The 22,229-nt window shown below is 36.4% G+C and overlaps 1 pseudogene; it reads right to left on the bottom strand.

Moving 5' to 3' along the window:
* Window positions 1–573: 573 nt before the first annotated feature.
* LOC100427379 (nuclear transcription factor Y subunit gamma-like) lies at window positions 574–1,417 on the bottom strand (annotated as a pseudogene).
* Window positions 1,418–22,229: the final 20,812 nt, after the last annotated feature.

Below are 22,229 nucleotides of genomic sequence, written 5' to 3'. Positions count from 1 at the left end.
AGGAAATATAGGACACTCCTGGGGAGATTTGCACCTAAAAAGAAGTGGCAGTGAGAACCAAAAAAAGGAAAACCAAAGGGGGAAATATTTCTTAAACCATGCTCTTCAGGAAAATGCCATAAATATGTCATTTAATATTTTCATTTCATAGCATTGGACACACAGCTCGACATATTGAAATATTGACTCCTTAGAGGAAAATAAACGGAAAAAAGAAAACAAAAAGAATTACATTTTTCTGTTGCAGAATCTCGGGTCCCAGGCATGAGGCCCAAGTGCCCCAGTGTCCTGGCCTGCGGGAGGTGCTGAGAGGTCAGCCGGGTCCTCTGGGGAGGGAGGTTGTGCCCATAATCCATAACCATAAGGCTGTATGGCAAAAATTGTCTTGGGTGTCCTTGGCCTTGTCAGCTCAGACTCTCAGTCATAGGTCCCTTAGGGGTCCTGCCTGTAGGAGAGCTGGTTGACTGACTGGTTGAACATGCGCTGGGTGAGGTCCTAGTCCACAGGAATGGTGACGTGTTGGAGCTGGTAGAGCTTGTGTCCATCTGTGACCTGGTTGAACCACCACTGTCCTTACTGGACCTCTGTCTCTGTAATCTGTTGGGCATTGGTGGCAAGCATCTAGATCTGTTTCTGCACAACTTCAGTACCTGATACAGGCTGGACTAAGAGAATATATTCTAGCTGGCCTGACTTCAGCTGTACTGGGATTTTCTGGATCTCTCCTGTTTTAGTTAATCTGTTGCATAACCTGAATAATCTGTCCAGTGTCACTCTGGGACTGTTAGGCTTGACCCTGTGGTTGGGCCTGGACAATCTGCACCTGCTGACCTTCTCCAACCTGCATTGTCAGGGGCATGATCTGGCCCTGCTGAGGCTGCATGATGATCTACCCAAGCTGGATGGTGGTCATAGAGCTGGTGCTCTCCTGGCCTTGCTGCTGCCCCTAGACTTGGACTGTGGAGGGTTGCTAAGCCAGTGTGAAGTAGTACTAGATGGGCTTGGCAGGAGTTATAGACTGGTGCACCTCCTCCTAACGCTTTGGAGGGTTCAGTTCATCTGTGAAAACACTATCAATGAGAAAGTCAAACTGATCTAATTTTGTAATTCCCATAGTGACATCATTTCCTTATAGAGTCCAGTGCTTTTTAGTCTCTGTGTGAATCTAGGCTCAAAGAGTCAACTCTATGATAAAAACCTGGGCTGCCTTGGCAAAGAGCACAGGAGCTTCTCTACTGATCATCTTTATATTATTCAGTTTCATAATCTTCTTAATACCAGCCGTGGAAGTTCCTGCACTAGTAAATCTTTCACTGTTAAATTCTGGATTTCTTCCACGATGTGAAGTCAACAAGGACTGTAGGCTTTACTGGGCATTCCTGCTGCTAGTGCCACAAAATCCACATTCTGTGAACATTTTGAAAAATGCCTCCACACAGGAGTCCAGGGAAGAGCAGGAACTCTCCCTGCACTCCTGCTAAGCAGGGCAATGCAGAGGCCCCAGGCAAGGTAAATAGGGAAGAAGCAGGCATTATGGAGAACAGAGGGTGTGAAGCAGGGGCTCAAACAAGATGGCGACCATGGCATTTGCACATGGCCCTTTTTTTTCCTTCCCGCTTCCTTGGCACCTGGACTCCCAGTACGGTGCAATGTGCAGAACCTTTGACCCTTTTCTTTCTTTTTTCTTTTTTTTTTTTTTTGAGACGGGGTCTGACTCTGTCGCCCAGGCTGTGGAGTGCAGTGGTGCGATCTTGGCTCACTGAAAGATCCACGCCATTCTCCTGCCTCAGCATCCCGAGTAGCTGGGAGTACAGGCACCCGCCACCACGCCCGGCTAATCTTTTTGTATTTTTAGTAGAGATGGGGTTTCACCATATTCGCCAGGATGGTCTTGATCTCCTGACCTTGTGATCCACCCGCTTCGGCCTTCCAAAGTGCTGGAATTACAGGCGTGAGCCACCGCGCCTGGCCCCTTTGACCCTTTTCTAGTCATGCTTTTTAATGTTATTGAATTGTAGGAGTTCTTCATATATTCTTTATATTAACTTCTTATCTGGTAAGTGGTTTGTAAATATATTCTCCCATTTTGTAGGCTGTCTGCTTAGTATGTTAATTATTTCCTGTGCTGGCCAGAAGTTTTTAAGTTTGATGTAGTCCCATTTGTATATTTTTGATTTTGTTGCATGTGTTTTGGGTGTCATATCCAACAAATCATTGCCCATTCCAATTTCATGAAGCCTTTCCTTAGTATTTTCTTCTAGGATTTTTACCATTTCAGGTCTAACATTTACATCATTATTCGTTTCTAAGTTGATTTTTGTATATGGTGTAATACAAAGGTGCCTCTTCATCCTTTTGTGTGTGGATAGTAAGTTTTCCCAGAATCATTTGTTGAAGAGACTATCTTTATGCCATTGTGTAGTTTTGGCACCCTTGTCAAAAATCAATTGGCCAAGTTCATGAAGGTTTATTTTTGAACATTCTATTCTGTTTCAGTAGTCAATAAGTCTGTCTTTATACCAGCATTATACTGTTTTGATTACCATAGATTTTGTAACATGCTTTGACATTAGGAAGTGTGAGACCTTCACCTTTATTATTTCTCAAGATCAGCTGGACTCTTCAGGATCCTTTGAGATTCCATATGAATTTTAGACTTTTTTATTTCTTCAAAAAAAATCAATGATATTTTAATAGGAATTGGATTTAATCTGTAAAATGCTTTGGGTTATATGGATATTTTAACAATATTAATTCTTTCAACCCATGAACACAGTATGTCATTCCATTTATTTGTGTCTTCTCTAATTTCTTTTATCAGTGTCTTGTAGTTTTTATTGTATACATCTTTTACCACCTCCGTTAAGTTTATTCTAAAGTATTTTATTATTTTTGATACTATGTAAATAGGAATATTTTCTTATTTTTTAAAGATTTTCCATTTTTACTGTATAGAAGCCCAATTGAGGAAAAATGGTGGTGTAGAAGTAAGTCATCTTTACTACCTCCTCACCCTGCAGAAAACCAAGAACAGACATACAGCACTGAGATTATCATCAGCAATATCCCAGTAGTCAAACATGGGAATAAGACAGTTCCCATGGCCACAGAGATGCGAAAAACTCCAAGTAGACAGTAAGAGAATCAAACTTCCATATCTGCAATGCTCCTCCCGCCAAGCTCACCAGCACCAAGTGTGCAAGATTTTCCCCTGACTCACAGTTTCTGCACCAGAAAAAGTCAAACTGAGGCATACAAGTAGGTTCTCCATTATCTCGGGTTCCCGGATAACAGACTTGCTCATGACTCAATCCACAGGAAGCATTAGGAGTGCCTAAAGAGATAAATATCCCCGAGGACAGCCAGAGATAAAGGGAGAAGGCAGAACTACCATCCTCAGCACTGGAAACTCTGCTCTGTAATTCACCCATAGGAGATGCCAAGTCAGAGTGACTGTTCAGTAGCACCACACTGTAAGATATTTATTACACAGGTCCTAGCCAGCTGTGCTAGGCCATTCTTGCATTGCCATAAAGTAATACCTGAGACTGGATAATTTAGGGAAAAAAGAGGTTTAATTGGCTCATGGTTCTGCAGGCTTTATAGGAAGCATGGTGCTGGCATCTGCTCAGTTTCTGGAGAGGCCACAGGAAGCTGACAATGACAGCAGAAGGTAAAGAGGGAGCAGGCACGTCACATGGTGAAAGCAGGAGCAAGAGAGAGAGTAGTGGGGAAGGTGCCACAATCTTTTAAATGACCAGCTCACACAAGTACTTGCCACCATGAAAACAGTACCAAGCCATGAGGGATCTGCCCCCATGATCCAAACACCTCCCACCAGGTTCCACCTCTAGCACTGGGGATTAAAATTCACCATGAGCTTGGAGTGGGGACAAATATTCAAACCATATCACCAGACTTCTCATACTACTGGGTTAACCCCTTTGGAACCTCTCCTGTTCAGAATAGGCAACACTGTGATTATGTGCTAGAATCGTGGCAAAACTGGGCTTAAAGCACTATCTAGTGGCAACAAGGAGCCAGAAACCTGGTGGTAAAAAAGAGAAAGAAAACCAACAGGAAAATGGTGAAGAATCTCTAAGCAAACATATGCAGTAAATAACAAAACAAACCAGACAGGGAAGACCTGAATAAATAACTTATCCTTCAATGCAAAGACATAGTTGTACATCCACAAGAAACAATGACATCAAGGAACCACGGTCTCCCCAACTGAACAAAGCAAGAAACCACTGAGTGACCCTAACAAGACTGTGATATGTGAACTCTCTGACCAAGAATTCAAAACAGCAGTTTTAAGAAAACTCAGTGATCTCAAAGATAACACAAAAGAGCAATCCAGAAATTTATCAGGGAAATTTAACAAAGAGGTAGAAATAGCAATAATAAAATTCAACAGAAATCTTGGAACACCACAAATATATAAACCTACTAGGTACTTACAAAAATTTAAAATAAAAAGTGTTTAAAAAATAAATCTTGGAACAGAGAAATAAATTTGCTGAACTAAAAAATTTATTACAGGCTCTCAACAGCAGCATAAATCAAGCAGAGGAAAAAAATAGCTCAAAGGGTATTTATAAATACACAGAAAACAAACATCAAAAAAAGTATTCCATGACAATTGATTGGAAGAATTAATACTATTAAAATAACAATACAACCCAAAGACATTTAGAAATTCAATGCAAACCCTATCAAAATACCAATGACATTCTTGACAGAAATAGAGAAAAACAGTCCTATAACTCATATTGGAACCACAAAAGATCCTTAATAGCCAAAGCAATTATGAGCAAAAAGAACAAAGCTGGAGGCATCACACTACCTGACTTCAAATATAATTCAAATATAGTAGTGATGTAAGTATAGTACTGGCATAAAAATAGACACATAGACCAATAGAACAGAATAAATAATGCACATAAGAAATCATATATTTACAACCAACTCTTTCTTGACAAAGGTGCCAAGAACATATAATGGGGAAAGGACAACCTCTTCAATAAATGATGCTGAGAAAATGGGATATCCATATGCAAAAGAATAAAAAAGGCCCCTTTTCCTCCACATATACAAAAAGCAAACCAAAATTGATTAAAGGCTTAAATCTACGATCTGAAATGATGAAACTATTAAAAGAGAACATTGGGGATGCTTCAGGATATTGGTCTGGGCAAAGACTTTTTAACATAAGATCTCAAAAGCACGTGCAACCAAAGCAAAAATACACAAATGAGACTATACCAAGCTATAAAGCTTCTGTGAAGCAAAGAAAATAATGAAAATTGAAAGTACAACCCACAGAATGGGAGACAACATTTGCAAACTATCCAACTGACAAGCGATTATTTATCAGAATATATAAGAAGCTCAAACAACTCAATAGCAAAAAGAAATCTTAATAAACCAACTTAAAAATGAACAAAAGATATAAGCAATTTTCAAAATAAGAAATGCAAATGGTCAACAGGTATATACAAAATACTTAACATCACTAATCATCAGAGAAATGCAAATCGAAACCACAATGAGATATCATCCCACTCCCGTTAAAATGGCTTTTATCCAAAATACAGGGAAGAAAAGATGCTAACAAGGATGTGGAGGAAGGGGAACACTCATAGACTGTTGGTGGGAATGTAGATTAGTATAATCATTATGGAAAACTGTATAGAGGTTCCTCATAAAACTGAAATTAGAATTACAATATGTTCCAGAAATTCTACTACTGAATGTATATCCAAAAGAAAGAAAACCAACATATTGAAGATATACCTGCACTCTCATATTTATTGCAGCAGCATTCACAATAGCCAAAACATAGAATCCACCCAAGTGTCCATCAATAGTTGAATAAAAAAGAAAACGTGGTATACATACACAATGAAATACTATTCATCCATAAAAAATAATGAAATCATGTCATTTGCAACAACCTGGATGGAATTGGAGACAATTATGTTAAGTGTAATGAGCCAAACACAGAAAGACAAATATCACATGTTCTCACTCATACGTGGGAGCTAAAGAAGTGGGTCTCATGAAGATGGAAAATAGGTTAGTGGTTGCCAAAGGCCAAGAAGGGTGCTGAGGAGGGGGGAGATAAAGAGGAGTTGATATATGGGTACAGATATAGAATTTGATAGAAGAAATAAACCTAGTGTTTTATAGATCAGTACGATGACTATAGTTTCCATTGTTTATTTCAAAGTAGCTTGAGTATAACAATTCAAATGTTTCTAGCATAAATAAAAGACAAGTATTTAAGGTGATGAATCTTCTAATTACACTGATTTAATCTTCCAAATTATACGAATACATTAAGTTCTCACATGAATCCTCCAAAAAGTTTCCAACTAATAAATTTGAGTGTTGAGGTTTTATCCTGAAACTTTACTGAATTTGCTTATTAGTTCTAAGAAGTTTCCTTATATATTCGTGTGTGAAATCTTTAGGGTTTTGTACGTATAAGATCACGTCATTTTCAAACAAAAATAATTGTACTTCCTTCTTTCAAATTTGGCTGACTTTTGTTTGTTTTCTAGCCTAATTTCTCCTGCTAGGACTTCCAGTACTATGTTGAGTAGAAATGATGAGAGTGATAATCATTGCCTAATCTTGCAGTAAAAACTTTTGTTTTTTTCATTGTTGAGTGTGATGTTAGTTGTGGGCTTTTCATATATGATCATTATTATGTTGAGGTAGTTTCCTTCTATTCTCAATTTGTTGAGTATTTCTATTAAGAAAGGGTGTTGAATGTTGTCAAATTCTTTTTCTACACTAATTGAGATGATCATGTAATTCTTGTCCTTCATTCTATTAACATGAAGATTATAGTTGTTGATTTTCATATGTTAAAACATGCTTGCATTCCAGGGATAAATCCCACTTGGTAATCGTGTAGAATCTTTTAAGTATGTTGTGGAGGTTAGTTTGCTAGTATTTCATTGAGGATTTTTGCTTTTGTGTTAATCAGAAATGTTGTCCTGTAGTTTATTTTTCCTGTATATCTGGCTTTGGTACTAGGGTAACTCTGGCCTCATAAAATGTGTTAAGAAGTGTTTCTTTTTCAATTTTTTGAAGAGTTTTAGAAGAATTGTCATTAAATATTTTTTAACTATTTGGTGGAATTCTCCACTATGGCCAACTGTCCCTGGGCTTTTCCTTTTTGGGAGATTTTTGATTACTGATTCAACCTTCTTAATAGTTATAGATCTATTCATATTTTCTATGCTTTATAATTCATTCATGGTAATTTGTATGTTCCCAGAAATTTGTTCATTTCTTATAATCATCCAATTTATTTGCATAATTGTTAATAATATTTTATAATTGTTTTTATTTCTGTGGCATTAATTCTATCGTCTCTTCTTTCATTTCTGATTTTAATTATTTGAGTCTTCTCTCTTTTTTCTTAGTTACTCTAGCTAAAGTTTTGCCCAATTCTTTATCTTTATGAAAAAGTAACTCTTGGTTTTATTGTTTTTTCCTACTGTTTTTCTATTCTTGTCTTTTATTTTTGTTCTAATACTTATTACTTTCTTCCTTCTGCTATCTTTGAGTTTGTGTCATTTTTCTTTTTCTAATTCCTCGATTTGTAAAGGTACATTGTTGATTTGAGACCTTTCTTTTTTTATAATGTAGGCATTTATCACTATAAACCTTCCTCTGAGTATTTCTTTTGCTGTATCCCATAAGTTTTGGTATGTTGTGTTTTCTTTTCACTGGGGTCAAGATATTTCTAATTCTCTTTGTGATTTATTCCTTGGCCCATTGGTTTTTCAAGTATATGTTGTTTAATTTCCACATATTTGTGAATTTTTCAGTTTTTCTACATGTATTGGGTTCTAGTTATATTCAATTGTGGTCAGAAAAGATACTCGGTATAATTTAAAACTTCTTAAATGTATTAAGATTTCTTCTTTGGCCTAATGCATGATTTATTTTAGATAATCTTCCATGTGTGCCTGAAAACAAAATGGATGGATTGTTCTGTATATGTCTCCTAGCCTCAATTGTGTTCTATACTGTTGTTCAAGTCCTCTCTTTCCTTATTTATCTTCTGTCTGGTTGTTCTATTCATTGTTGAAAATGAGGTTTTGAAATCTCCTAATATTATTGTGTTACTGCCAATTTCTTCCCTCAATTCTGTCAATTTTTGCTTCATATATTTGGGAGTTTTGATGTAAAGTGAATATATTTCACAAATGTTATGTCTTCCTGGTGAATTGACCATTAATCATTATATAATGCCCTTCTTCGTCATTTTTGATTTAAAGTCTGTTTTATCTGATGTAAGTAAGGCCACTCCAGTTCTCATTTAGTTACGATTTGCATGGATTATCTTTTTCCATAATTTTACTTTCAGCCTATTTGTGTCTTTACATCTAAGGTTAGTCTATGTAAGAATATAGTTGCATCTTTTAAAAAATACATTCAACCTTTCTATGTCTTTTGATTACAGGGTTTAATTGATTTATATTTTAAAAGTACTGATAGGGAAGTCTTACTATTAATATTTTCATAATTGTTGATTATTTGTCTTGTAGCTAACATGTCCCTCTTGCTCTGTTGCTGCCTTTCTTTGTGTGTGTACGTGTGTGTGTGTTTTTTCTGTATTGACATGCCTGGATTCTTTTTTCATTTCTTTTGTGTATCTTCTGCAGGTATAGTTTTTGTGGTGACCATTGGACTTACCTAAACTATCTTATTGTCATAACAATCTATTTTAAGCTGATAACAACCTAACATCAACTGCAAGCAAAAATTTTATTATTTCATGTCTCCCCAGCCCCACTTTATGTTATTGATTTTACAAATTTTATATTTATATGTTGTGTATCAATTAACATAGTTTGATCATTATAACTATTTTTTATGATTTTAATTCTATACCAGAATTAAGAGAGCTTTAAGCACCTCCATTACAGCATTACAATATTCTTTATTTGTCTATACATTTACCATTGTAAACAAAAAATAAAATTTTAAGGTCCCCAGACCATCTGAATGGATACCTCTTCTTGGCCAAGGGCATTCCAAAGTAAAACTGAAAAGAACTAGTTCAGGCCATGATTAGAAGGAGGAGCCGGACATGCCTCATTTTACCCACTTCCCTTTTGAAATTACTGATAGAACAGACTCTTTATGTCTGATAAGAAATATTTACTAATTTACTATCTATTCTCTTCGAAGCCTGCTAACTAGTATTCTCCACAATGCCTTATTGTAACCCAGACATTCCTTTCTATTGATAATAACTCTTTCAACCAATTGGCAATCAGAAAATCTTTGATTCTGCCTATGACTTGGAAGCCCCCACTTCCAATTGTCCTGCCTTTCTGGACCAAACCAATGTGCATATTCCATGTATTGATTGATGCCTTAAATCTCCTTAAAATGTATCAAACCAGATTCTAGCCCAACCGTCTTGTGCACATGTTCTCAGGATCTCCTGAGGGCGGTATCACAGGCTATTGGTCACTCATATTTGACTCAGAATAAATATCTTCAAATGTTTTACTGAGTTCGACTCTTTCTGTCGACACATTTATAAATGAATTTTATGTCTTCAGATACTTTCATGTTGCTGTCTAGGGTCCTTATAGGATTCTCTCTAGCATTTTTCATGAGGCAGTTCCAGAAGGGAAGGACCTCTTCAGTTTTTGTTTATCAGAATAGCATCATTTCCAATTGTTGAAGAATAATTTTGTCAGACATTGTATTCTTGGTTGATTGTGTCGGGTTTTTATTTCCTCTTTCAGTATAACTGAAACTGCCTTCACAAAATTATAACTGAGGAACTTATGACAGTGAAAGAAATCAGACCTAACCGACTGCATCTTGCTTCTAACCATTAAGCTGTCCTTGTTCATTCCTGGGCGTAGGCTGAACTAACCTTGGGAGGGAATTTTACTGAGCCCATACCTGCCAAATTATCTTTAAACATTCCAATCCCCGAATGCTCCGGGAGACTGATTTGAGTAATAATCAGGCATCCAAACTATGCTGCCTCTCTGTCAGCAACACAAGTAAGGCAAGGCAGAAACCAGTACCTCAGGAATCCTCCGAAGAGCTGGAACACCAGACGCATGCTCTGCTCTTCTCCCTTCTTCCTGTGGGAGAATCTGTATCCTGGATGCTCTCTCTCCATTTTTCTGAGCTTTTCTCGCCTCTGTCTGTAGCACTGCACAGCCTCTGGTACCACAGCAAGCCATCTTCACTCTCCCTTGCTTTCAGCGACTCCCATGCACTTGAACTACATTGGTTCTGTCAGCACTCTTAGTCAGGTGACATAAAAACGTTCCTAGAACAGCCCTCTGAAAAACCTGAATGCTGATGCACATTCCAGTCTTCTCAGCCCTTCTCCCCAAGAAAGAAGCCACAAGCTGCATTTGTATATCCTCTCAGTCATGTCAAGTTGTGTTGGCTTGCAGGTGGGGTGGATATTGGTAGAGTGAACCAGCTCTTCTTACCTGTTTAAATGCAGCTGTTTTTAGTTGTGTGCTCACCTGGGTTACTTAAACCTCTTAACTGGTTTCTGGAGTTACCAGGAAAGCATTTTGATTCTCATGTTGTTGTAAAGTCAGTGTCTCTGTGGAAGAATGAAGTCTGGGACTTCTTATTCTATTGTATTGCTGATGTCACTCCCCTAATTAATCCCCTTTTATCTTTATTTCCAAATCAGAGAAACTGAACAGGTAAAATGATCATCTACTAAAGCAAGATATAGAATCTGCTAACCCAAAATCGGTGTGTGTTATGACAAAGCACTTACATGTTGGTCAATGCACCATTTAGACATTCCAGCTTGAGTGAGGAGAGCTTGAGTGGCTATTCAAGGTCTTCATATCCCCCGCTAAATTTGTGAAACTCTTTGAAAGCACAACATTTTGAAGCATTGGTTTGAATTCTATCGACTATAAACGTAAAATACCTTTCTTAGTAAATTTTCCTCATGCCGAACTCTAATTCTGTTGGTGAGTACCTATGATATATGTCACATATCACTCATTTTTCCCAATATGTATTATTTGAATACATAATAACCAAGGTGATCCACATGGCATTTAAAGTTACAGTTTTATCAAGTGGGAATGAAATTAATGCAAGTGGAAGATACTTTTATTTTGAAAGTCAGGGCATGGACATGTCCTCCTAGGTTCATTAAAATGACATTCATCTTTAAGTAAAACCAAAGCACAGAAATGATGAATTTTAAGTGCTCTGCTGAAATTCTGAAACATTTTATTAAATCATTTTTCATATTCATTTCTATTCAGTTTGAATGCTAAAAATTTTCAGGCTATAATGAAGGTTATAAAGGTCAAATAAAACAAAAGAGTGAAATAATATAAAATTAACAGAATAAATATAAAATAATTTAATATATTTTATAAAAGTAATTAAATGAACAATGGAAAATACATTTAATTTTATATTGAATAGGAATTTGTAAACAGAATAAAATATTCCCATGTTTTATCATATTCTACCTTATTTTTGGCTTGGGAGAAGCAATACAATTTTGATTTCCAAAAACATACACTTACAAAGGTAAGGTACAAAGGATAACTCATGAAAAGGTAGAGTGCACTCCAAAATAACTACTTGAATACTCTAATATTCAGATAAATCTGAAGAAAATATAGGGCAATGGATGTTAAAAGTATAAAATAATAGTGGAAGAAGCATAAAGTTGAATCAGGCCTAATTGATATGAGCTTACTAATAAGATATTCTACATTTAATGTTGAAGCTCAGCGAGTTAGAGTTTGGTTGGTTGGCTGAAACATGGACCAACAAATAGCTCACAGTGAGCAAGTTGGAAATGCCAAACCTGCTTTGGTTTTGTGTAGAGGAAGGGATTCAAAGGCTTAGGGAGTATGAAATGTTCTACTCACTCACAGTGAGAGGATACAGAAGACACAGCTTTCATTAACACTGTGAGAAATAAATTCTTGAGATGAGTCCTGGCATTACTGAAGAGTTGTGTGATCATTTTTCTCTGTAGGCCAGACATTACAGTGAGAACTGGGAAACCCTCATTCAGTAGGAATAATTGGATCCCAGGGTGGCAGAGATCAAGTGGTGGCATTCAACTATCAAAGACAAGGTGGGCATTGTTCCCATAATGGATCACAGAATCAAAACAGCAATCAGAATAGTCTCATTCACAAGACCTATGGTATTGGCTAGATAATTATTGTGTTCCTAGAAGTAAAATGGATATAAAGCCTACTAAATCCTAACTTGATCTTATAAGAAGAAAAGTTCTAGCTTAAGTGAATAAAAGTCTAACCTGAGTAATAAAAACAGAGAGTCATGGCCCTTCAATCGGTTCCTAAACTTGAGCCAGGTTACAGACCAAGAACCACCTAGATGAAGGGGAGGCCAGGTATCCTTATGCAAGGACCTCAATACATTGCTAAAAATTTATAATGTTAATCTGTTTCATAGCCTTCCCCAAAAGCACTTAAGACCTTTTATCAGGGTAACTGTGCATTGGGGAAAATAAAATAATTAGACCTCTCAGGGTTTACTGGACACTGGCTCTGAGCTGACACTAATTCCAGGAAGCTCAAAATTTCACTGTGGTCCACCAATCAAAGTAAGAACTTATGGAAGTCATGTAATCAAAAGTTTTAGCTCACATTAATCTCCCAGTGGGTACACTGGGTCCCTAAACCAATTCTGTAGTTATTTCCCCAATTTAGAAAAGCATAATTGAAATAGATATACTCAGTAGCTGGCAAAATGCCTACATTGGTTCCCTGACATGTGGAATAAGGTTCATTATGATGAGAAAAGCCAAGTGGAAGCCACTAGAACTCCCTAAACCTTGGAAAGTAGTCAAGTAAAAGGAATACTACTTTCTTGGTGGGATTGCAGAGATTAGTGCCATCATAAAAAAACCTGAAAGAGGCTGGGGTGATGATTCCCACCGTATCCCCATTTAACTTGCCTTTGTGGCCTGTGCAAGAAACAGACCAATCTTGAAGAGTGACAGCAGATAATCGTAAGCTTAATCAGGTGATGACTCTAATTGCAGCTGATGTACCATATATGGTTTTGTTGTTTTAGCGAATTAACACATCCCGTGGTATGTGGTATGTAGCTATTGATGTGTCAAATTCCTTTTTCTCCATATCTATCAATAAGGACCACCAGAAGCAATTTGCTTTCGGCTAAGGCCAGCAAATCACCTCCACTGTTCAGCCCTATGTTAAAATTTAGTTCATAGGGATATTGATTCCCTCTCTTTCCCACAAGATATCTATCACGCTGATCCATCACATTGGTTACATTATGCTGATTAGACCCAGTGAGCAAAAAGTAGGAACTATTTTAGACTTATTGGTAAGACATTTGCATGTCAGAGCTGGGACACTGGTCTTTTCCAGACTTCAGAATAAATCTGAAACATCAGCTCTTCTTGGGCCTCAAGCCTCCCAGCTTTCAAACTGTAACATATACCATCAGGTCTCCTGATTCTAAGGCCTTCAGACTCAGGCTGGAACTACATATCGGCTCTCCTAGGTTTCCAGTCTGCTTACTGAAGATCATGGGACCTCTCAGTCATCATATTGGTTCTGTTTCTCTGGAGAACTTTAACATATCACCTTCTTCATGTCAAATTCCCCAAATTGTAGAAAACAACAGCTATAGAGAACAAATGCCTACAGAATTTAAACCATGTTTTATTTAGAAAATTATCTACAATAGACCTCTGGAGTACTAATAATGTTCTCTTTCCTGACAAGAATTTTGAATACAAGAGTGTTTATTTTATAATTATTTGTTAAAATATGCAAATAACTTTAAGTCATTTTTTCCATGTCATTTCAAGGGGAAACCCTTAAAAATAAGCAAAACCAAAATTCAGTGAACTAATGATAAACCAAGATAAACCAAGATACCCTCAACTTGTACTCTTCTGATAATAGAAAAATAAAATCGGTATGGCTTCCACTGAGTACAAATGTAGAAGTTTTTGGAAATTTCTTTACAAATGTAAAATTAGTGTTGGGATTTCAGAATTTGAAAATTTTAGCAGAAATAAATCTCTACTCTCTCCCTCAAAATTATCATTAAAGTAACAGACAGCAGAGTGCTACTTTCAGTGGTCAGTGGAGACAAACACAATATGCCCTACCATGAAGTATCTGAAAAAACTATTTGTAACAATATTAGTTAAAAAATACCAGCTAACATGTCTGGAGGAATTTGAAATGGTGAAATGTAAAAGCCAGGTGATGTTTGGAAACAAATCTAAATATTCAACATACTCTTACCTTGCACTAAAAATGTAGTCTCCAAAATATGAAAATGTCCTAAAGAATTGCTCTTTGTAATCCTTAAAGGTGTTTTGAGTACCTAAAAAGTTGCTTCTCACTATGTACTAGTAGTCCTTAGATGTACTTAACTCTCTTTCCATAGTTTTAAAAATATATATTTAATTAATACATCTTCAAAACGCACATAAAGAGCAGATATTAATTTACCTGCATTACAGTTATTAAACTGTTGCCAAACTGAGGACATTCCAAGTGGCTTGATCTGGGTCTGATTCATTCTTTGCTGGTCTCTTCTACATGATGCGGGTTCCTACCTTTTTAAAAACCAATAAGGTATCTAAAAACAGACACATATACCAATGGAATAAAATAAAGAACCCTTAAGTAAATTCATTTATTTAGAGCCAACTAATTTTCCACAAAGGTGCCCAAAACACACATTGGAGAAATGATAATTTCTCCAATACATAGGGCTGAAAAACTAAATATCTATATGCAGAAGACATAAATTAGACCCCAATATCTCACTGTATAAAGAAATAAACTCAAAATGGGTTAAATATTTAAATGTAAGACCTAAAACTGTGAAACTACTAGAAGAAAATATTGCAGAAATGCTTCAGGACATAGGTGTGAGCAAAAAATTTGTGGAGAAGAACACAAAAGCAAAGGCAAGCAAAGCAAAAATCGGCAAATGGGATTATATCTAACTAAAAAACTTCTGCACAGCAATGTAAAGAATCAGGAAAGTGAAGAAAAAACTTGCAGAATAGGATAAAATATTTGCAAACTATTCATTTAACAAAGGACTAATATCTAGAATATAAAATAAAACAACAGCAAAAAATCCCCAGAAACAAATAATCCAATTTAAAAATGGGCAAATGATCTGAATAGACATTTCTCAAAAGGAGACATGAAAACAGCCAATAAGTATAGGAAAAAAAATGCTCAACATCACTAATCATCAGGGAATTGCAAAGCAAAACCACAACGATATATCACCTCACTCCAGTTAGAATGGCTATTACCAAAACAAAACAAAACAAAACAAAATGCCGGCAAGGACATGGAGAAAAGGAAACTTCTACACATTGTTTGTGAGAATGTAAATTAGTACAGTCACTATAGAAAACAGTATAAAGATTCCTCAAAAAACTAAAAATATAACTACGATATGATCCCACAATTCCACTACTTGGTATAAATATAATAAATAAATAAATAAAATAAAAGCAATATGTTGAAGAGATATCTGCATTCCCACCTTTATTGTATCACTATTCATAATAACCAGGATGGGGACTTAACCCAAGTGCCAATCAATAGATGAATGGAAACGAAAATGAGTTATACGTTCACGATAAAACACTATTGAGCGAAACATAACAAAGAAGAAAATCCTGTCATTCAAGACAACATGGATTAACTGGGGGACATTGTAAAGTGAAATAAGCCAGGCACAGAAAGATAAATACCACATGTTCTCACTCATATGTGAAAGCTAAAAAAAACCTCACAGAAGTAGAGAGTAGAATAGTGGTTACTAGAGAGGCTGGGAAATTGTTCGGGGGTCAGGTACGAGAAGTTGGTTAACAGATACAAAATTATAGCTAGTTAGGAGGAATAAGATCTAGTGTTCTATATCACTATAGGGTGACTGCAGTTAACAGTAATTGTGTATTTTCTTTTTTAAAAATTTGCTTTATCTTGTTTTTTTAAGTACAGGGGTACATGTGCAGGATGTACAGGTTTGTAACATAGGTAAATCATGTGCCATCATGGTTTGCTGCACAGATGATCCCATCACCAAGGTATTAAACCCACCATCCATCAGCTATTCTTCCTGATGCTCTCCCTCCTTCCACTCCTCACCTCTGAGAGGCCCCAATATCTGTTGTTCTCCCCAGTGTGTCCATGTGTTCTCATCATTCAGCTCCCACTTATAAGAGAGAACATGCGGTATTTGGTTGTCTGCTCTTTTGTTAATTTGCTGAGAATAATGGCTTCCAGCTCCATCCATGTCCCTGCAAAGGATGTGATATCATTCCTTTTTATGGCTGCATAGTATTCCATGGTGTATATATACCGCATTTTCTTTATCCAGTCTATCATTGACAGGCAGTTAGACTGACTCCTTGTCTTTGCTGTTGTGAATAGTGCTGCAATGAACATACACGTGCATGTATCTTTATAATAGAATTACTTATATTCCTTTGGGTATATACCCAGTAATGAAATTGCTGGGTCAAATAGTATTTCTGCTTCTAGGCCGCTGAGGAATTGCCACACTGTTTTCCACAATGGCTGAACTAATTTACGCTCCCACCAATAGTGTAAAAGCATTCTTTTTCTCCACAACCTCGCCAGTATCTATTTTTTTTGACTTCTTAATAATAGCCATTCTGATTGGTGTGAGATGATATCTCATTGTGATTTTATTTATTTATTTATTTATTTATTTATTTATTTTGAAACAAAGTTTCGCTCCTGTTGCCCAGGCTGGAGTGCGATGGCGCAATCTTGGCTCACTGCAACCTCCACCTCCCAGGTTCAAGTGATTCTCCTGTCTCAGCCTCCCGAGTAGCTGGGATTACAGATGCCCACCACCACACCCAGCTAATTTTTGTATTTTTAGTAGAGATGGGGTTTCGCCATGTTGGCCAGGCTGGTCTTGAACTCCTGACCTCAGGTGATCCACCCGCTTTGGCCTCCCAAAGTGTTGGGATTACAGGCCTGCACCTTGGCACTCGGTCTCAGTGTGGTTTTAATTTGCATTTCTCTAATGATCAGTGATGTTGAGCTTGTTTGCAAATTTGTTGGCCACATGTATATCTATTTTTGAAAAGTGTCTGTCCATGTTCTTTACCCACTTTTTAATGAAGCTAATTTTTTTTGTAAATTTAAGTTCTTTATAGATGCTGAACATTAGACCTTTGTCAGATTAATAGATTGCAAAAATTTTCTCCCATTCTGTACATTGTCTGTTTACTCTGATAGTAGTTTAGTTTGCTGTGCAAAAGCTCTTTAGTTTAATTAGATCCCATTTGTCAATTTTTGCTTTCATCGCAATTGCTTTTGGCATCTTTGTTGTGCAATCTTTGCCCATCCCTATGTCCTGAATGGTATTGCCTAGATTTTCGTCTAAGGTTTTTATAGTTTTTTGTTTTATATTTAAGTTTTTAGTTCATCTTGAGTTGATTTTTGTATATGGTGCAAGGAAGGGGTCCAGTTTTAATTTTCTGCATATGGCTAGCCAGTTATCCCAGCACCATTTAGCAAATACGGAATCCTTTCTACATTGATAGTTTGTGTCAGGTTTGTCAAAGAGCAGGTGGTTGTAGGTGTGTGATCTTAATTCTGGGCTCTCTATTCTGTTCTATTGGTCTATGTGTCTGTTTTTGTAACAGTACCATGCTATTTTGGTTACTGTAGAGTTGTAGAATAGTTCGAAGTTGGGTAGCATGATGCCTCTTGCTTTGTTTTTTTTTTGCCTAGGATTGCCTTAGCTATTTGGGCTCTTTTTGGTCCCATACGAATTTTAAAAATAGGTTTTTTTTTTTTTTTCTAATTCTGTGAATAATTTCAATGGTAAGTTTTTTTGTTTTTGTTTTTGTTTTTTTCTTGATGGAGTTTTGCTGTTGTTGCCCAGGCTGGAGTGCAGTGGCATGATCTTGGCTCACCGCAACCACCACCTCCTGAGTTCAAGCTATTTCCTGCCTCAGTCTCCCAAGTAGCTGGGATTACAGGCATGCACCACCATGCCCAGCTAATTTTGTATTTTTGGTAGAGACAGGGTTTCTCCATGTTGGTCAGGCTGGTCTGTAACTCTCCACCTCAGGTAATCCACCTGCCTCGGCCTCCCAAAGTGCTGGGATTACAGGCGTGAGCCACCGCACCGGGCCAATGGCAGTTTAATTGGAATCACATTGTATCTATAAATTGCTTTGGGCAATATGGCCATTTTCACTATATTGATTCTTCCTATCTATGAGCATGGAATATCTTTCCATTTGTTTGTGTCATCTCTGATTTCTTTGAGCATTGGTTTGTAGTTCTCATTGAATAGGTCCTTCACTTTCCTTGTTAGCTGTATTCTTATGTATTTTGTTCTATTTGTGGCAATTGTGAATGAAAGTTCATTCATTATTTGGCTCTCTGCTTGCTTTTTGTTGGTGTATAGGGATGCTGGTGATTTTTGCACATTGATTTTGTATCCTGAGACTTTGCTGAAGTTGCTTATCAACTTAAGAAGCTTTTGGGCTGAGATGATGGCATTTTAAATAAATCTCCAAATAAATAAAATAAAAAATGAAAAGAAGAGATTACAACTGATACCACAGAAATTCAAAGAATCATTAGTGACTACTATGAGCGACTATATGCCAGTAAATTGGGAAATCTAGAAGAAATGGACAAATTCCTAGACACGTACAAGCTACCAAGATGGAACAAGAAAGAAACCCCAAACCGGAACAGACCAATAACAAGTAATAAAGAAAAGCCCAGAACCTGATGGCATCACTGCTGAATTCTGCCAAACATTTAAAGGAGAACTAATACCAATCCTACTCAAACTATTCCCAAAAAATAGAGGAGGAGGGAATAGTTCCAAGCTCATTCTAAGAGGACAGTATTACCTTGATACCAAAACCAGACAAAGGCACATTAAAAAAAGAAAGCTAAACGCCAATATCTCTGATGAATATCAATGCAAAAATTCTCAACAAAATACTAGCAAACTGAATTTAGCAATACATTAGAAAGGTCATTCATCATCACCAAGTGGCATTTATCCCTGGGATGCAAGAATGGTTCAACATATGCAAATCAATCAATGTGATATGTCATATCAACAGAATGAAGGATAAAAACCATATGATTATTTTAATTGATGCTGCAAAGCCATTTGATAAAATTCAAAATTTCTTCATGAAATAAACTCTCAAAAATTGGTTATAGAAAGAACAAACCTCAACATAATGAAAGGCATATATAGGGCAGGCCCTCAGCTAGTATCAGACTGAATGAGAAAAAATGGAAAGCCATTCCTCTAAGATCTGGAACATGATAAGGATGACCACTTTCACCACTGTTTTTTTTTTTTCTTCCCAACATATTACTTAAAGTCCTAACTAGATAAATTAAACAAAAGAAAGATATAAAAAGGGCACCCAAATTGGAATAGAAGAAGTCAAATGATCCTTGTAGGCAGATAATATGATCTTATATTTGCAAAAACCTAAAGACTTCACAAGAAAACTGTTAGAACTGATAAACAATTTAGTAATGTTGCAGGATACAAAACCAACATACAAAAATCAGTTACATTTCTGTTTGCCAAAAGTGAACAACGTAAAAAAGAAATAAAAAAGTATTCCCATTTAGAATAACCACACATAAAATTAAATATCTAGGAATGAACTTAACCAAAGAAGTGAAAGGTCTTATTTAAAAAACCTATAAAACATTGATAAAAGAAATTGAAAAGGACATGAAAAAATAGAAAAAAATATTCATGGATTGGGCAAATCAATACTGTTAAAATATTCATACTGTGCAAAGCAATCTACATATTCAATGCAATCCTTAACAAAATATCAATGATATTCTTCACAGAAATACAAAAAAAAAAATCCTAAAATTTATATGAAGCCAAAAAAAATCCCGGAATAGCCAAAGCTATCCTAAGAAAAAGAACAAAACTGGAGGAATTACATTACCTGATCTCAAATTATACTATGGAGATAGCTCTCTAGTCATATTCACAACAGCATTTTAGTGACATAAAAGCAGGCACGTATATCAATAGAATAGTGAACCCAGAAATAAATTCACAAACCTACAGTAAACTCATTTTCAACAAAGGGGCCAAGAACGTACACTGGAGAAAAGACAGTCTCTTTAATAAACGGTGCTTGGAAAACTGGCTATTTATATACATAATAATGAAGCTAGACTTCTATCTCTCACCATACACAAAAATACAACCAAAATGGATTAAAAACTTAAATCTAAGTTATCAAACTATGAAACTATTACGGGAAAACATTTGGGAAAATCTCCAGGATGTGGTCTGGGCAAAACTTTCTTGAGTAATACCCCACAAACACAAGTAATCAAACCAAAAATAAACAAATGGGATCACATCAAGTTTAAAAGCTTCTGTACAGCAAAGGATTCAGTCAACAAGGTAAAGAGACAACTCACAGAATGGGAGAAAGTATTTGCAAATACTGACAAAGGATTAATAACCAGAATTAATCCCTTCTGACAAGGGATTAATAACCAGAATATATAAGGAGCTCAAACAAATCTTTAGAAAAAATATAATAATCTGATCAAAAAATGGGCAAAAGATTTGAATAGACATTTCTCAAAAGAAGACATACAAATGTCAAACAAGAATATGAAAACATGGTCAACATTGATCATCACAGCAATACAAATCAAAACTACAATGAAAGAGCTCCCTCCAGTTGAAATGACATGCATCTGAAAGACAAGCAATAACAAATGCTTGCAAGGATGTGGAGGAAAGTAAACTCTTGTACACTGTTGGTGGGAATGTAAATTAGTACAACCACTATGGAGAACAGTTTGGAGGTTCCTCAGAAAACTAAAAAAATGAGCTACTGTATGATCCAGCAATCCCACTGCTGGGTGTATACCCAAAAGAAAGGAAATCAGTATATCAAAGGGGTATCATCAATCTCATATTTATTTCAGCACTATTCACAATAGCTAATATTTGGAGGCAACCTAAATATTCATCAATAGATGAATGGATAAAGAAAATGTGGTACATAGCCCGGACACAGTGACTCACGCTTGTAATTCCAGCACTTTGGGAGGCTGAGGTGAGTGGATCACCTGAGGTCAGGAGTTCAAGACCTGCCTGGACAACATGGTGAAACCTCGTCTCTACTAAAAATACAAAAAACTTAGCTGGGCATGGTGGCAGACGCCTGTAATCCCTGCTACACGGGAGGCTGAGGCAGGAGAATCACTTGAACCCGGGAGGCAGAGTTGCAGTGAGCCGAGATCCTGCCACTGCACTCCAGTCTGATCAACGAGGCCAGACTGTGTCTCAAGGAAAAAAGAAAAAGAAAAAAAGAAAATGTGTTGCATATACAAAATGGAGTACTATTCAGCTGTAAAAAAAAGAATGAGATCGATTCATTTGCAACAACATGGATGGAACTAGAGATCATCATGTTAAGTGAAACAAGCCAGGCCCAGAAAGACAAACATTGCGTATTCTCACTTATTTGTGGGATCTAAAAATCAAAACAATTGAACTTCTGAACATAGAGAGTAGAGGGATGGTTACCGGAGGCTGAAAAGGGTAGTGGGAGGGTGTGGGGAGTTGGAGATGGTTAATGGGTACAAAAAATAGTTAAGAATGAATAAAACCTACTATTTGATATAATAATTGTGTATTTTAAAATAAAGAGTTTAACTGGATTGTTTGTAACTCAAGGGATAAATATTTGAGAGGATGGTTACACCATTCCCCAGGAAGTGCTTATTTCACATTGCCTGCCTGTGTCAAAACATCTCCAGTACCCCATAAATATATATACCTCCTATGTACCCACAAAAATTGAAAATAAAAAAAAATGGATCTCTTAAATGCCTGGTAAGTGTCAGGCGAAAGTTAACTTCCTAATACGTGTTACTTCATGTAGTACTTATTGCATTTTTGTTATCACTCCCTCTTCTTAAAATATAGTTGCTCTAAGAAAGATTGTATGATGGAAAATATAACGTACATACAATTATAGAAATAAAACTACAATAAAACTTTCCTGTATCTTTCACCCAATATCAACAGTGCATGATCAAACATATTTTGTGATTATTTTGAAGCAGATTCAAATCATCACATAATTTCATCCTGAAACA

This window comes from Macaca mulatta, chromosome X, assembly GCF_049350105.2.
Source record: "Macaca mulatta isolate MMU2019108-1 chromosome X, T2T-MMU8v2.0, whole genome shotgun sequence".
NCBI lineage: Eukaryota > Metazoa > Chordata > Mammalia > Primates > Cercopithecidae > Macaca > Macaca mulatta.
The sequence above is the reverse complement of the archived record's forward strand: the minus strand, read 5'-3'. Positions and strand labels throughout refer to the sequence as shown.